Source organism: Aegilops tauschii, chromosome 3 (assembly GCF_002575655.3).
Source record: "Aegilops tauschii subsp. strangulata cultivar AL8/78 chromosome 3, Aet v6.0, whole genome shotgun sequence".
Lineage (NCBI taxonomy): Eukaryota > Viridiplantae > Streptophyta > Magnoliopsida > Poales > Poaceae > Aegilops > Aegilops tauschii.
In genome coordinates this window covers 58,637,309-58,654,232 of record NC_053037.3, presented here as the reverse complement: position 1 = coordinate 58,654,232, position 16,924 = coordinate 58,637,309, and positions in this window count along the sequence as shown.

Here is a 16,924-nt window from a genome sequence, read left to right as displayed (position 1 = left end):
ACTGTAATGTGAATTTTTTGTAAATTCTAGGGGTGATTTGACCTTTTAAAGACATTTAAGTGATTTTCTAGTCATTTAATGACCGTAATTCAAATTTGAACTACATCTACATGCAACGTCTAACCAAAACGGTTTGAAAAATCATATTTTTGTGTACTTGTGTGCGAGTTAATTCCATGTGCAGTAAATTAGAAGGAATTTTCGAACATATTGGTGTCAAGGCATGGGCACATGCATGGATTGCATGCCATGGCGTTTTAATTCCAAAAAAATAAAAAATGATCAGAAAAACATGAAACCTTGCTTGATTTAATGTCATGCCACCAAGATGATGTGGTAAAGAAATTGGCATGTTTGACGAACGTTTGGACACACACCCCTCACAAACCGGAGCAACTCGCTAGAAGGTTCGTGGTTCCGAGAGGGAACAATGCATGTTTGATGACGAACGGGAGATAGCTTCCTCTTATGGCCTTCAAATTTTTTCCTACGTTTAACGTGCACTAATACAACTGTCATGTGAAAACTTGGAAAATTTGAGGGGTCATTTGACCTTTTAAAGACATTTAAGTGATTTTCTAACCATTTAAGGACCATAATTCAAATTTGAACTACATCTACATGCAACGCCTAACCATAACGGTTTCAAAAATCATATTTTTGTGTACTTGTGTGCATGTTAATTCAATGTGCAGTAAATTAGATGGAATTTTCAAACATATTGGTTTCAAGGCATGGGCACATCCATGGAGCGCATGCCATGGCATTTTAATTCCAAAAACTTTAAAAAATGATCAGAAAAACATGAAACCTTGCTTGATTTAATGTCATGCCACCAAGATGATGTGGTAAAGAAATTGGCATCTTTGACGAATGTTTGGACACACACCCCTCACAAACTGGAGCAACTCGCTAGAAGGTTCGTGGTTCTGAGAGGGAACAATGCATGTTTGATGACGAACGGGAGATAGCTTCCTCTTACGGCCTTCAAACTTTTTCCTACGTTTAACATGCACTAATACTACTGTCATGTGAAAATTTGGAAAATTTCGGGGGTCATTTGACCTTTTAAAGACATTTAAGTGACTTTCTAACCATTTAATGACCGTAGTTCAAATTTGAACTACATCTACATGCAACGCCTACCCATAACGGTTTCAAAAATCATATCTTTGTGTACTTGTGTGCGCGTTAATTCCATGTGCAGTAAATTAGAAGGAATTTTCAAACATATTGGTGTCAAGGCATGGGCACATCCATGGAGTGCATGCCATGGCATTTTAATTCCAAAAAATTTAAAAAATGATCAGAAAAACATGAAACCTTGCTTGATTTAATGTCATCCCACCAAGATGATGTGGTAAAGAAATTGGCATGTTTGGCGAACGTTTGGACACACACCCCTCACAAACCGGAGCAACTCGCTAGAAGGTTCATGGTTCCGAGAGGGAACAATGCATGTTTGATGACGAACGGGAGATAGCTTCCTCTTACAGCCTTCAAATTTTTTCCTACGTTTAACGTGCACTAATACAACTGTCGTGTGAAAATTTGGAAAATTTCAGGGGTCATTTGACCTATTAAAGACATTTAAGTGATTTTTTCTAACCATTTAACGACCGTAATTCAAATTTGAACTACATCTACATGCAACGCCTAGCCATAAAGGTTTGAAAATCATATTTTTGTGTACTTGTGTGTGAGTTAATTCCATGTGTAGTAAATTAGAAGGAATTTTCAAACATATTGGTGTCAAGGCATGGGCACATGCATGGAGTGCCATTACATTTTAATTCCAAAAAAAATTAAAAATGATCAGAAAAACTTGAAACCTTGCTTGATTTAATGTCATGCCACCAAGATGATGTGGTAAAGAAATTGGCATGTTTGACGAACGTTTGGACACACGCCCCTCACAACCGGAGCAACTCGCTAGAAGGTTCGCTGTTCCGAGAGGGAACAATGCATGTTTGATGACGAACGGGAGATAGCTTCCTCTTACGGCCTTCATATTTTTTTCCTACGTTTAACGTGCACTAATACAACTGTCATGTGAAAATTCTGAAATTTTCAGGGGTCATTTGACCTATTAAAGACATTTAAGTGATTTTCTAACCATTTAATGACCGCAATTCAAATTTGAACTACATCTACATGCAACGCCTAGCCATAACGGTTTGAAAAATCATATTTGTGTGTACTTGTGTGCGAGTTAATTCCATGTGTAGTAAATTAGAAGGAATTTTCAAACATATTGGTGTCAAGGCATGGGCACATGCATGGAGTGCCATGGCATTTTAATTCCAAAAAAATAAAAAATGATCAGAAAAACTTGAAACCTTGCTTGATTTAATGTCATGCCACCAAGATGATGTGGTAAAGAAATTGGCATGTTTGACGAACGTTTGGACACACGCCCCTCACAAACCGGAGCAACTCGCTAGAAGGTTCGTGGTTCCGAGAGGGAACAATGCATGTTTGATGACGAACGGGAGATAGCTTCCTCTTACAGCCTTCAACTTTTTTCCTACGTTTAACGTGCACTAATAAAACTGTCATGTGAAAATTTGGAAATTTTCAGGGGTCATTTGACCTTTTAAAGACATTTAACTGATTTTCTACCCATTTAATGACTGTAATTCAAATTTGAACATTGAACCACATCTACATGCAACGCCTAACCAAAACGGTTTGAAAAATCATATTTTTGTGTACTTATGTGCGAGTTAATTCCATGTGCAGTAAATTAGAAGGAATTTTGAAACATATTGGTGTCAAGGCATGGGCACATGCATGGAGTGCATGCCTTGGCATTTTAATTCTAAAAAATTAAAAAATGATCAGAAAAACATGAAACCTTGCTTGATTTAATGTCATGCCACCACGATAATGTGGTAAAGAAATTGGCATGTTTGACGAACGTTTGGACACACACCCCTCACAAACCGGAGCAACTCGCTAGATGGTTCGTGGTTCTGAGAGGGAACAATGCATGTTTGATGACGAACGGAAGATAGCTTCCTCTTACGGCCTTCAAATTTTTCCTACGTTTAATGTGCACTAATACAACTGTCATGTGAAAATTTGGAAATTTTCAGGGGCCATTTGACCCTTTAAAGACATTTAAGTGATTTTCTAACCATTTAATGAATGTAATTAAAATTTCAACTACATCTACATGCAACGCCTAACCAAAACGGTTTGGAAATCATATTTTTGTGTACTTGTGTGCGAGTTAAAAAATCATGAGATGATGTAAATATCTGGTGTTCAAAAAAGAAAATGTAAAGATCTGGTAAGACAACCGGGCCCCACGCGATTGGCACTCTATCTCGCAGCTCGAGGTTTGGTAGGTGATTGGCGGGGATCATTAATCAGACAGGGTTCTGTATTGGAAACCGTCAGCTATTATGTTCACACACGGATTTGCTGCGGGAATTGTGTGTAATTCAAACAACAGTACTCGTAAATTCCGGCGACCGGCGTGTGTACTGTCCCTGTTGATCTAGATTCCGGCCACGAATAAATACTACTTTGCTCACGTCGTCCCGCCTGCATTCTCATCTACATCCTCCCCTCGCTCTCTCTTTCTCAAATCTCTCTCTCAAATCTCTGCCATGGCGCCGCCGGTCTGCCCACGTGCCGACGAGGAGTCGCCGCCCTCCGAGGACGCCCACTCGATTAGCAGCGACGAGGACCCCTACACGCCGCCTGACGAGGTTGCGCCGGACCCCCCAACTTTGGATTGGTTTTGGGGTCAGTACAATCTTTGTCTGTGGAAGTCGCTGCCGCCGGCTGAGAAAGCCAGGCAAGTGGCGTTCAAGAAGGAGATGGTGGAGGAGGAAGTCAGGTACCAAGCGGCATGTGAAGCCCGTGATGCCGCCTGGAAAAAGGAGGCGGCGGAGCTTTGGGGGTGGGCGCGTCGTCGTGCCGAGGAGGTGTACGAAGACGGGTACTTCGCAAGGAAGATCATAGGCGCTGGGCGCCTCGTCGCTGCGTGGAGGTGGGCTGATAAGCTCCAGCGTGCCACCGACGAGGAGCTCCGGTGGGCGCCCAACGAAATAGCAAGATCGGCAGCGCGCGTCCGCCAGCAAGTGGCAGATCGGTACGTCAAGCGCTGCGAGGCGGAGGAGTCGGAGTACTGCCTCCACACTAGGAAGACGCCGCGCACTAGGGAGCTGCTGGTGAGGGGCTGCCGGAATACTGGCCCCAGGAGGGATTATTAGTTTTAGTATTGTTCGTTTTCAATTTCATGCATTATACCTAGTAGTTAAGTATCATCACGTATATGTCATGATATATATATATATATTCTGTGATGAACTAATGAACAATTAATATATACTAGTCGCCAACCCGTGCATTCGCACGGGCTAGTTTGATAAGCTATATTATAAAATATGGTATGCAATTTTGGAGAGTATTTTTATTTACCTGGAGTAATGAAATTGAAGAGTCACGCAATTTCCATTGGAAAAGTAACATCTTGTCTTACCACTGAGTTTAATATATATATATCCTTATCATACTTAAAATGAAAAATGCATATGAAATGAAGCATATACTAAATTCTTCTCTCTTTAGATAAGAAGTCAAACTACTTAAAGAACTTGATAATGGTATATAATGCCTTCATATTATTGAAAAATTTAGAATAATGAAAATAAAATTTTCTTATTGTCCTTCCACGTATCACCTATTCTGACCAGTCTCTAGAGAAACTAAGCAATTTATTTTAGATAGATAATGAGACAGCCTCACAAAATCAACCAACAAAAACAGTTTGATGTTTTACTTTTCAAAAGAGAATAGTTTCGATGCAAACGTTAGATACCATTTACAACATTAGCTACTTTTCTTGTTCCTCCTTTTGTCACATAAAATACATAAGCCTAATCTCCAACGGATATATCACAAACTACAAAAATCGTGCATAGAGGAAATAGTCATGTCATCGAGTGGTTCCACTTTAGTGCATCCCTTTGGTTCTGTATTGCCCTAAACATGTCCTATATTAGTCATTTCATAAAATTAAAATGCCAAACTGTATTATTTTAAGATACGTTCAAAAGTAAAATGGTGTTGGCTCTTTCTTGAATTCAGGTCAATTTTGGTTAATTGCATATACTGAATTAAAATAGATATTATTTGGTACGTACAGAGTCCAAACCAAAATTTGAATCAATAGGATATTTACCGAAATACCAATTCGATATTACAAAAACAATAATTTCTGGCCATGCACACACCTCATATCCATTATCTGTCACCCTATGCATGTAGTTACTACAAATTAACATGCGTATTACTATAAAAAACGTTGAAACACCTCTAATACCAAAATACACCGATACATATGTACAGGAACTGAGAAAAGAAAAGCGACTCAGATTATTACACTATATTTAACTTAGGCTCCATTGCATCAAGGAATTCATGTTCCGATAGATTGACTCCAGCTCATTAAGACTTGACAAACTGATCCCGTCAAATAGTGCGAGCGAGAAGAGGCTGAGAAGGATGGTAGTATTTACAAATATGGAGACAACACATAATGATACCATTAAGACAATTTATTTCTCTGAATACCACGATGTAGTAAGTTATCCTGATAAAAAAATGAAGCAACACATACCATATATATCTGCACCGCTACCATGATACGTCGACAAATCTTGCTCATGTCGCCTAGGCCGACCTCCTTGCGCATGGCCTCTAGGACAAACAGTCCTGCCGTCTCCTGGAACGTCTCAGCCGCATCTTGCTGCCCACTGAGCCAACCACACCTATTGTTCTCCGTGTGGACATAGCTACCAAGGCAACCATGCATGGTGGTCCAACCGTCAGCTTTTGTACCATCTTGGATAGTAGACACGGTCGCTGGTCTCTGACAGCCAACATCACATGTAAGTGTAGTTTCAAGGACCATTGGAGGTTCCAACAATGAACAGAAAAATATAATTTGATGCTAGAAGCTGACAGATATGGTAAGAAAAGTCTAGCTTCAGACTTCAAAGTGCTATGCTGTACCATACCAGGCTGTGCGCAAAGGTGAAGGCTGCAATCTCTCGAGCAATTGGATTCTAAACTGGGCGGCAGATGATGTGCATGCCGTGGAGGCCTGATCAACCTCCCATAGGTACGTAGGTGAACTCAACAGTGCTGGCACGCAAGTGAAGAGAAGCTAGGGAGTCCTTAACCTTTGTGGACTACAGAAAAGATTAGTAACTACTATGTTAAATTATTCACTCTAAAATTTACCAAAGATTAAGGTTGCGCGTGTTGGACCTATCACGGTAGGTCTAAAATTGCATGATTGCAGTGCTATTTCCCGTGAAATCGGCAATATATCCTGCGATTCAGTAAGGGGAAAATGGCGTCGGGGTACAACCAAAATAGCAGCGATAGAGGTCATACGTACCATGCATGATTTAAAGCTGTTGTATAAACTGATCAGTTATCATTGAACTTCAAACTGTAATCGGTCTGTCCCACAGACACGGCGACCATGTGGTCAGAGTAGCCATTTGTAGCTGCTCGGACAGATGATTATTATCAAAGGCATTGCATATTGGCTAGCAACAGAGTTTACACCCATGCTATGGTCCTCCGTTCTCAATAAGATTCCATCAGGATATCAATTGAATACAAATGTTACAATCTGATGAGTGTGGGTACTCAGTTTCTTACCAAAGCTGAACACAAACATTATCTTATCACACGCTCCAAACATCTTCCATCTACTAATTTCATTCATGCAGCATCAAGGTTGAAGAAACACATACTTGGGATTAGGTTAGAAGAAGTGAAACCTAGGAATTGGAGTACGATCGGAAACAAAAGCAAAACAACACATCCATTAAGAAATACGGTCTCTAGGTAAACAATTTCATTTTTCTTGGTGTTGATGCATGCTGATATAGTATCAAAAGAGTAATTAGTCTGATCTTTATTTTCTATAAGCATGGGCCCCATGGTTAATTGTATTAAATACATCTAGGGACGTTAGTTTCTTCTTCAAGATTGTGGGGAAAAATACAAAAAATTGGGACTTCAATACAAAAAGAACACGCAACTTAAATAGTGACCTACAATTTAATTTTTATATAAGTAATGTCTACTGCATATTGTATCGCTCTAGTCTTTGAAACTCTTGGATAAAAATCTGTCAAAATGTAAAGGTCCCCAGATCAAACTTGGCGTAAGCAATTGGACAGGCGCCCACCAGACTCTAAACCATGACTCGATGCACTTGGAACTCTCTAGAGGTGCAGATGAAGATGCTAGAAACAACTGCTTGGGCGTCTTGCCGTAAAACTTTGTCTCCAATCTCCATGTACGTCAAGGTCAAATCTGATTAGGTAATGATCATGCTACAAAATCTATTGCCTTTCTTCTTCTTCAATATTATGCAAAAAATAGAAAAAAAATGGGACTTCAATGCAAACAAAAGAACACGCAACTTAATTGACGACCTTCAATTTAATTTTTATATATAAGTAATGTGTATTGTATATTGTATCCCTCTAGTTTTTTAAACTCTAGGAGAAAAATCTGTCGAAATGTAAAGGACCCCAGATCAAACCTAGCGTAGGAAATTGGATCAGCGCTCATCAGACTCTGAACCATGACTTGATGCACCTGGACTACGCCAGAGGTACAGATCAACATGCTAGAAACAACTGCTTATGCGTCTTGCTGTACAACTTTGTCTCCAATCTTCATGAACGTCAAGGTCAAATCTGATTAGGTAATGAACATGGTACAAAATCTATTGTATAGGTTAGTAACTATAGAGGAAAACTACAGAAGGTTAGTAACTATAGAGGAAAACTACATGAAGAATGAATATCAGAAGAAGAAATAGCCAGAGCTTCATCGAAGACCAGAAAATCCTATCAAATTGTGACGGAGAACTCATCATGTAAACATACATTTTTTATGATGCATATGCGCTAACACAAATATCTCCTAAACATCTTACTTAATACCTGAAAATCCGATCAAATTATGAAGGAGAACTCATCATGTCAGCATTCATTATTTATGATGCATATCCACTAACCCAGATATCTCCTAAACATCTTACTTAATTCAGCACCAGCATCCCCAATATTTTTTACATCGATTCCAGTTCCATCTGGTGCAGAATAAAAGATAAATGTGGAAGTGGAAGATACATAGATTAGTTGAAAGATATGATTGGCCTATCAAGTCTAATTAAACCGTCTGGCATCCTGGCTCGCTGATCACGTTTCACCCTTATACATATGTATGCATCCATCCATGGCATGCTTGCTTCTTATCCTATGTCCGGGAATGTATTTGAGCCTGTCATCTACAACCGAACATGCTTCTAGGCTGCCATGCATCCCGTGGACTGCCGGCGATGGGGTTACTCCGGCCCGAACTCACAGCAGCTACCACAACACAGAGAACGAAGATCTAGGAAATTACATGGTTAAAGCTTGAACAAATGAACAAATGAGTGCAAATAGATTGGGGATTAAGGGCATGGAAATTCAATCCAGCGGGCAAACCTAGCCGTGGATGAAGACTTGGAGGAGCCCCAAACCAAGCATGAAGATGAACATCAATGAAAAATAAAAATTCAGATAAAATTTGTAGGCAACCACAAACTCTCCTTCAGCAGGATGATATGATACCTAGAAGTAGGCAGCAAGCTAACATCATCATACTCCATCACTGCACCTTGAAACCGAACCTGACGTGCTCAAGCACGCTGACTCGCACAACAGCCACCACAACACAAAAAGAAACGAAGATCCGGGAAATCGCACGGATAAAGTTTGAACACATGAGGGGATTAAGCGCTTGGAAAGTTTGAAGGCATGAGGGGATTAAGCATATGGAAAGATTGCTACAATCGACCAGCTGTATGCAGCGAGGCGACCACGGCGGTTGCTTCTGCTGCGGCCGCGGCGTGTGTGAGAGGGTTTTTTATTTTCTGAGATTCAGGCGATGGGGAGTTCGTTTTTTAGGGGAAGGAGATGGGCAGTTTTTTTAGGGGAAGGAGATGGGGAGTTCGTGACCTACACAATACGATCTGGATTAGGATCGTGTCTTCCATGTATTCTACGTTTACAACCGTCAAAGATTGTGGGCTTTAGAATGATTTTTTTAAGGCGATGGGGAGTTCGTGACCTACACAGAATTGGGACAAAGATTAACGTAGATTGCATTGCGTATTTTACTAAAGGGCTTAAAATAGACTGGTTAATCTACACCGTTATAATTCGGTCCCACCAGATTAACGGCTCCTAATTACTGATTAACGTGGTAATTTCTTGGAAGTCGCTAATTACTATAGGTAGGTATAGGTATAGGTATATAGATAGATAGATAGATAGATAGATATTATGAATTCCATTTTCTATCTGTTTTTTGTATACTAATTTGAATCTAGCTGTTATCATCCACATATACAGAATGGAAAGCGTATATACACACATTGAAACAGAACATATAAGAATGGAAAACAGAGTACACACATTGAAACAATACATAGCTATCCATGTCGAAACAACTTTTCAAAATAAAACGCGTCCATGAGCCATGACTAGCAGCCCTTGCCTAGGGTAGCTCGTGGCTCCGCCTGAACTCGTGCAGGCGTTCGTCCAAGCGGTCAACACGTTCGCGGTACATCTGGAGCGCGATCTCGAGCTCCAAGTTGGCTATTTCATCGGAGATCACCAGCTCGAGCATGCGACAGGCATGTTCCTCTACTGCGCCCAGGTGGACATCTGGGCCAAGGAGGCAGTCGAGCCTACGGACCAGCGCGTTAGCATCCAGCGGGCCGCGGACAAGGCGAACGGCGGCACCCATGCGAACGGCGCGGCGGGCGTCCGGTGCAAGTACGGTGCGGCCGGCCTCTGGTGCAAGTGCGGCGCTGAGGGACTCTGCCCACTCCTGGCGAGGAATGGGGGTACTGACGAGATGTGTACCCAGCTGCGACGCCGTGTCGACAGCAGGCAAGCACCAATGGATCCGCTCTTGTTGTGCGGCGCGCCACGCCTCTCGCTCTGCGGCGCTCCAACGGTCTCGCCGTGCGGCGAGCCGCAGCCTATCGGCGCGGACGTGCCTAGCTTGCACTGCGGCGCGCCATCGATCATGTTATGCGGCGAGCTGCAGCCTGTCGGCGCTGACATGCCTATCTTGATCCGCGATGCTCAAGCACCATGCGCCAAAAGTCTGCTCAACCCTGGCGATGAGGCGTATTACGGTGTCGTCCATCGCGTTGCCGGGGAGCACCTCGGCCTCGATGGGCCGTGTCACCTGCTCGTTTTCCTCGTCGACGAGGTTGATGGCAGAGGCAGCGCTTTGGTGGGTTGGCATGCTTGGAAAAGGTGGATGTGCTACAGGTTGCGCTTGTCGCCTCCGTGCGTCGCGTGCCGCCTATGCGCAATAGAGCAGGGTGGCGGGAAACAAGTGAGGAAATGGCGGGAAATGGTGGCGTGTTCATAAAACGCCATCAGTTAATGGAAACTTAGCATAGAAGGAAAATCGAGCTAGCACAAGAAGTAGATGATGATCAGATGAACACGGACCACACTAGGGAACCCGTCTGTTATGAATTCATCAATCCCAAACGGTTAAATACTAGCAAGCGTTTTCCCACAACACACACGGCCTATTCCATCACAAACAGGTCACGTATCGCACATTGTCAAAAAGTAATGCGGTAGACCTTCTTTAACATGTGTTAAAAAAAACAAGGACCTCGAGGTTAAATTAGCTGAGAGAATGGGTCATTTTGGTCATTTGACCGAAGTGAGCCATCCTATCAGTTAATTTAACACCAATACAACTTCCCATCCAGTCACCCATCTGATGGTCGTTCCAGACTGAGCAGACTTAACTTGATAGTTTTCTTACATGAGCTACTGGTGGAACAGCTAGTCCTTGCTAGTAGGAATGCCTCTTCGCATCCTTATGGCGTATCCGGATGACCGCCCGTCCCACAATGGCCAATAGATGTTCTGTAGACAGAGCATATCACATACGTCTTATTAGAAGCAATCGTCTGTGTTATTATCGGTCTTCGCACATATTTCTGATTACAGACCTGTTTGCCGTGTATCACACACATCTTGTTATATTGAACCGTTTTTGTTCTCTTGCCTAATCACAAATAGTTCATCCGAGTGAACCGTATGCTGGACATTGCACACACCTTGATCGGGCTGACCGTTTCTTTTGTGTTGCCTAATCACAAACAGTTCATCCGAGTGACCGTATGCTGTACATCGCACACACCTTCATCTGGCTGCCTGTTTCTTTTGTTCCTCCTCATCGCAAACAGTTAATTGAGCTGAACCGTATGCCCTGCATCGCACACGCAACTAAAATTTGAACCTGTTTGATGCATCCTCCATCGCAAACGTTTTGCACCTTTTTTGACGTTTTTTTACATCACCATTTGCGAGTATGGCATCGCACACTGTTTCGTCGAAGGGTCTCTGATTGTAGTGTCGCGTTAGCAGCATCCTGCAGTAGTGCTTGTGGGCCCAAATGATCCTGTCAAATCCCGCAACAGTCGCGCGCCGGATACATGGTGAAAAAGGTGGCGCGAGAATCGAGGCGCCTCTGTCTATCCACTCCGTTTACTGCGGCACACCCCGTCCCACGCTTCCCCGAAATTTCGAATCCCATGAGATCTGGGAACTGCAGGGCAGTCAATCGCGCTGAAGATTTTATGCCACGCCAACACTCGAAGGCTTTCAGTTAAGTTCACTCGACGACCTCTGAATCGATCAAGGCGACTGAAACAAGACCGAAGCTTCAACACTACTGACAAACTGAGATAGTACGCCTCCGGAGTGTGCAATCGAGTCAGAGTCAGCTTCAGCTCTTTTTCCACTCGGACCTCGATCCATTCTGGGGATAAGGACGATGACATGTACCTAGGGTAGGGTCATAGGCCTGACCTAAACGCCCTACCCAAGGACACTGCCCTAGGATCAAAGACATTTAAAGCACAAGAAGAGAAACCGACTGAGTTCACCAACGAGTGCGATCCACTCGACTTTTAACCTCACTCGGATACCCCAATTCCATTCGACCAATATGAAGTCACTCGACGATACCAGAAACCACTCGGAATAGAGAAGGCCTAATGTCACTCGGGATGGCAACGGCCAGGCATTCACTCTGTAGACTTAAAGATCATTTATGCTTCTTTAATACTGGCGTTACCTGCAACGCCCTATCTTATTGTACATTGAACCCCTTGTAACGTGGGCTGGCTGGGGTCCTGGCGCACTCTATATAAGCCACCCCCTCCACTGGCACAAGGGTTCACACCCCCTGTAACTTCATGCATAATCCAGTCGACCAAGCCTCCGGGCACCGAGACGTAGGGCTTTTACTTCCTCTGAGAAGGGTCTGAACTCATACATCTTGTGTGCACAACCTTGTCGTAGCTAGGATCTTGCCACCTCCTACGTACCCCCTATTCTACTGTCAGACTTACTCCCACGACAGTTGGCACCCACCGTGGGGCAGGTGTCTTAGCGACTTCCGGTGAGGTTGCAATTTTCTTGATCACCATCACTGGTACAACGATGTCCTAAACAAACGGTTTAAAACCCCTTTCCGCGGCGGCATTTGGAACCGTCGCCAAGTGAGTGTGGGCGATAGGGGGGTCCTTCCCACACGACCCAGAAATCGTCGGGGATAGGCCCTCCTGGGACCCAGGCTGGGGCCGTGTGCGATCGGGTGAGGCATGGAAACCCAATCATTTCCGCAGGTATGTACATCCCACACGGTGAATCCCAGAAATCATTTCCATAGGTATGTACATCCCACACGGTGAATCCCAGAAATCATTTCCGTAGGTATGTACATCCCACACGGTGAATCCCAGAAATCATTTCTGTAGGTATGTACATACCACACGGTGAATCCCAGAAATCATTTCCATAGGTATGTACATCCCACACGGTGAATCCCAGAAAATCATTTCCGTAGGTATGTACATCCCACACAGTTCTTTGTGTGGAAACGTTTGTGCAAGGTGGCCTAACGCAAACAGTTCGATGCCAGAAGCCGTGTGTGATTGTTAGTCGATCGAACACGCCTACTTTCTAGAAACCGTGCGGGTTGTTTGAGTTCATCGCCCACGGTGTTGTCTGAGTAACCGTTTGCAATACAAAACCCCAATAAGCAGGGTAATTAGCCTATTATTGATAATCCATGTACTAATCAAACTGATATTTCTTATAAAACACGCCCGATATTTCATATCCGTATAAGAGCAACCAGGATTTCATAATCGAATTACATCAGATAGCTTCGGCACTTAGTTATGCCATTACACAACAACACCAAGTTTCATATGCAACATCAAAAACCTTTGGAAAGTAGCATCATACATGGTAAATAGAGAGATGAATCTTATCTGGGAAACTGCAGAAGCGAAAGGCAAATATTGAGCCTTCAGTGATGTTGAATGTCCTTGCAACTTTAGGCCAGTGGCTATGGATAATTGCCCGCCCAACCTTTGTCCTCTTCAGCAAGACTTCAATATTGTACTGTGGGTGTTGAATGAATACCTTCCTCACCTCTTGACCATGCAGGAGCAAAGAGATCGAAATCTGCGGGTTTGAGGGCAAGAACACGGGAGAGAGAGCAATGGAGATTTTTTTCTGGAGGTAAGTGATGATGTGGGATGAAGGGATAAGTGAGGGGGCCCACGTGGCGACCACAACCCACCAGGGCGCGCCTGGGGGTCCTGGCGCGCCCAGGTGGGTTGTGCCCACCTGGTGCACCTCCCTCTGATATTATTTGCACCAGAAATTCAGAAAAATTCAGAAAAATTCGTATTAAATTTTCAGAGCATTTTGAGAACTTTTATTTTTGGGTCATTTCTTATTGCACTGGAAATTCAGAAAACAGACAAAATATGGCATTTTATTTTTCAACTAACAAAAACAGAAAACAAAGAGTAAGGACAGAAGGTAGTGCTTACTAAATTCATCAACTTCATACCGCTCAAAAATGATTCATTAATAGGGTTGATCAGGTCTTATTAACAACCACTTTCGATTAGCATGAAACCGAAGAACTTCCGTAAATCACTAAGTTACCTCAATGGGGATATGAATGTCCCCAACAATAAGCATTTCATATTTATTTTTAACAGTAGATAGAGGCATTTGAAAACTTCCAATAGTGATTGTTGGAGATTTTTCAATAACATTAATCCCATTCACTTGGAATTGTTTCTTTGGAAAGTGCACCATATGCTCATTACCATTGATATGAAAAGTGACCTTACTTTTATTGCAATCAATAACAGCCCCTGCAGTATAACAAAGTCAGTCAAAATAGTAACATTAGCAACAACAACGGGCACATCCTCGCAGATACCAATAGGTATGGAAATTGATTTGTCAGCCATTTGCACAGATATTTCTGTAGGTGTGAGTTTATTCAAATCAAGTCTTTTATATAAAGATAAAGGCATAACACTAACACCAGCTCCTAAATCACACAAAGCAGTTTTCACATAATTATTTTTGATAGAGCAAGGTATAGTTGGTATTCCCGGATCTCCGAGTTTTTTAGGTACTCCATCTTTAAAAGTATAATTAGCAAGCATAGTGGAGATTTCAGCTTCCGGTATTTTTCTCTTATTAGTGATGATGTCTTTCATATACTTTGGATAAGGAGGCATTTTAAGGATATTAGTCAAGCGAGTACGCAAAAAGACTGGCCACAGTATTTCAGCAAAGCGTTCAAATTCTTCATCATCTTTCTTTTTAGTTGACTTGGGTGGAAAAGGCATAGGTTTTCGAACCCATGGTTCTCTTTCTTTACCGCATTTTCAAGCAATGAAGTCTCTTTTATCATACCTTTTATTCTTAGGTTGTGGGTTATCAAGATCAACAGGTGGTTCTATCTCAACATCATTGTCTGGTTCTTTATTATTTGTTTGAGTGTCTTCATGAACCTCATCATTATATTTTTCATTATCACTAGGTGAGTGTTCATTACCAGATTGGGTTTCAGCATCAGACATAGAAGTTTCATTATCATTATCAGGAGGTTTCTCTATTTCAGGTTCACTAGAAGTATGCAAAGTCCTATGATTTTTCTTTTTCTTTTTCTTTCTAGAAGGACTAGGTGTATCAGTGTTAACTCTTTGTGAAACTTGTTCAATTCTTTTTGGGTATCCCTTAGGATAAAGTGGTTCCTGAGTCATTTTACCTCCTCTAGTTGCAACTCTAACAACAAAGTCATGTATGTTGTTATTCATTTCATCAAGTCTCTTTGTGATTTAGCAACTTGTTCTAACTGAGTTTGAACCATAGAAGCATGTTTTCCAACACCTCTAACATCATTTGATATTCTAAATAACAAGTCACTCAAGCGAGCAATCATATCAGAATTATATTTCAATTGTTTCATAACATTTGCATTGAAGTGATCTTGTTTTTTAATGTCGTTTTCAAACTCATAAAGGCATTGACTAGGGTGCATATTGTGAGGGTTGTCATTATCATTGAACTTCATTAGAGAATTTACCTCTACCACCTTAGGTAGTGGTGGTGTATTAAGCCCATGTATTTCTTCAATAGGAGGTAGATTTTTAACATCCTCAGCTTTAATACCTTTTTCCTTCATAGATTTCTTTGCCTCTTGCATATCTTCAGGACTGAGATATAATATACCTCTCATCTTCGGAGTGGGTTTAGCCGGTGGTTCCGGAATAGTCCAATCATCATAATTTTTCAATATATTATTCAATACTTCTTCAGCTTGTCCAACAGTTCGTTCCCTGAAAACACAACCAGCACAACTATCTAGGAAATCCCTAGAAGCATCGGTTAGTCCATTATAGAATATATCGAGTATTTCATTTTTCTTAAGAGGATGATCAGGCAAAGCATTAAGTAACTGGCAAAGCCTCCGCCAAGCTTGTGGGAGACACTCTTCTTTAGTTTGCACAAAGTTAAATATTTCCTGTTAAACAGCTTGTTGAGCAGGAAAATATTTTTCAGAGAAGTAATAAATCATATCATGGGGACTACGCACACAACCAGGAGCAAGAGTATTGTACCAAGCTTTAGCATCACCTTTTAATGAGAAAGGAAATAATTTGAGAATAAAATAGTAACGAGTTTTCTCATCATGAGTAAAAAGGATGGTTATATCATTCAACTTAGTAAGATGTGCCACAACAGTTTCAGTTTCATAACCATGGAAAGGATCAGCTTCAACCAAAGTAATTAACTCTGGGTCGACAAAGAATTCATAATCCTTATCATCAATAAAAATAGGTGAAGTAGCAAACTTAGGATCACATTTCATTCTAGCATTCAGAGATTTTTCTTTATACTTCCAGAATAATTTCTCTAGATCATCTCTATCCTTACAAGCAAGTATATCTCTAGTTGTCTCCGCATCCATAACATAACCTTCCGGTACCTTAGGAAATTCATATCTAGGAAGGCTAGTTCTAGCAGGTGTTTCAGGAGTTTCAGTTTCAAGCTCATCATCAGATTCAACAACATCATGTTGTATTACTCTAGCAATTTGTTCATCAAGAAATTCACCAAGTGGCACATCATCATTATCAAGCAAGGTACTAGCATCATCATAAGCATCATTCAGAGTAGAAGTAGCATCATCAATAACTTGTGACATATTAGAATTAATAGCATGTGGTGGTGTTGCAAGTTTACTTATAACAGAAGGTGAACCTAAAGCAAAACTGGATGGCAGATCTTTACCTCCTCTCGTCTTTGAGGGAAATATCTTTGTCTTGGCATCCTTCAGATTCTTCATAGTGATAATATGATAATAATCCCAAATGACTCAACAAATATAGCTATGCTCCCCGGCAACGGCGCCAGAAAAAGGTATTGATAACCCACAAGTATAGGGGATCGCAATAGTT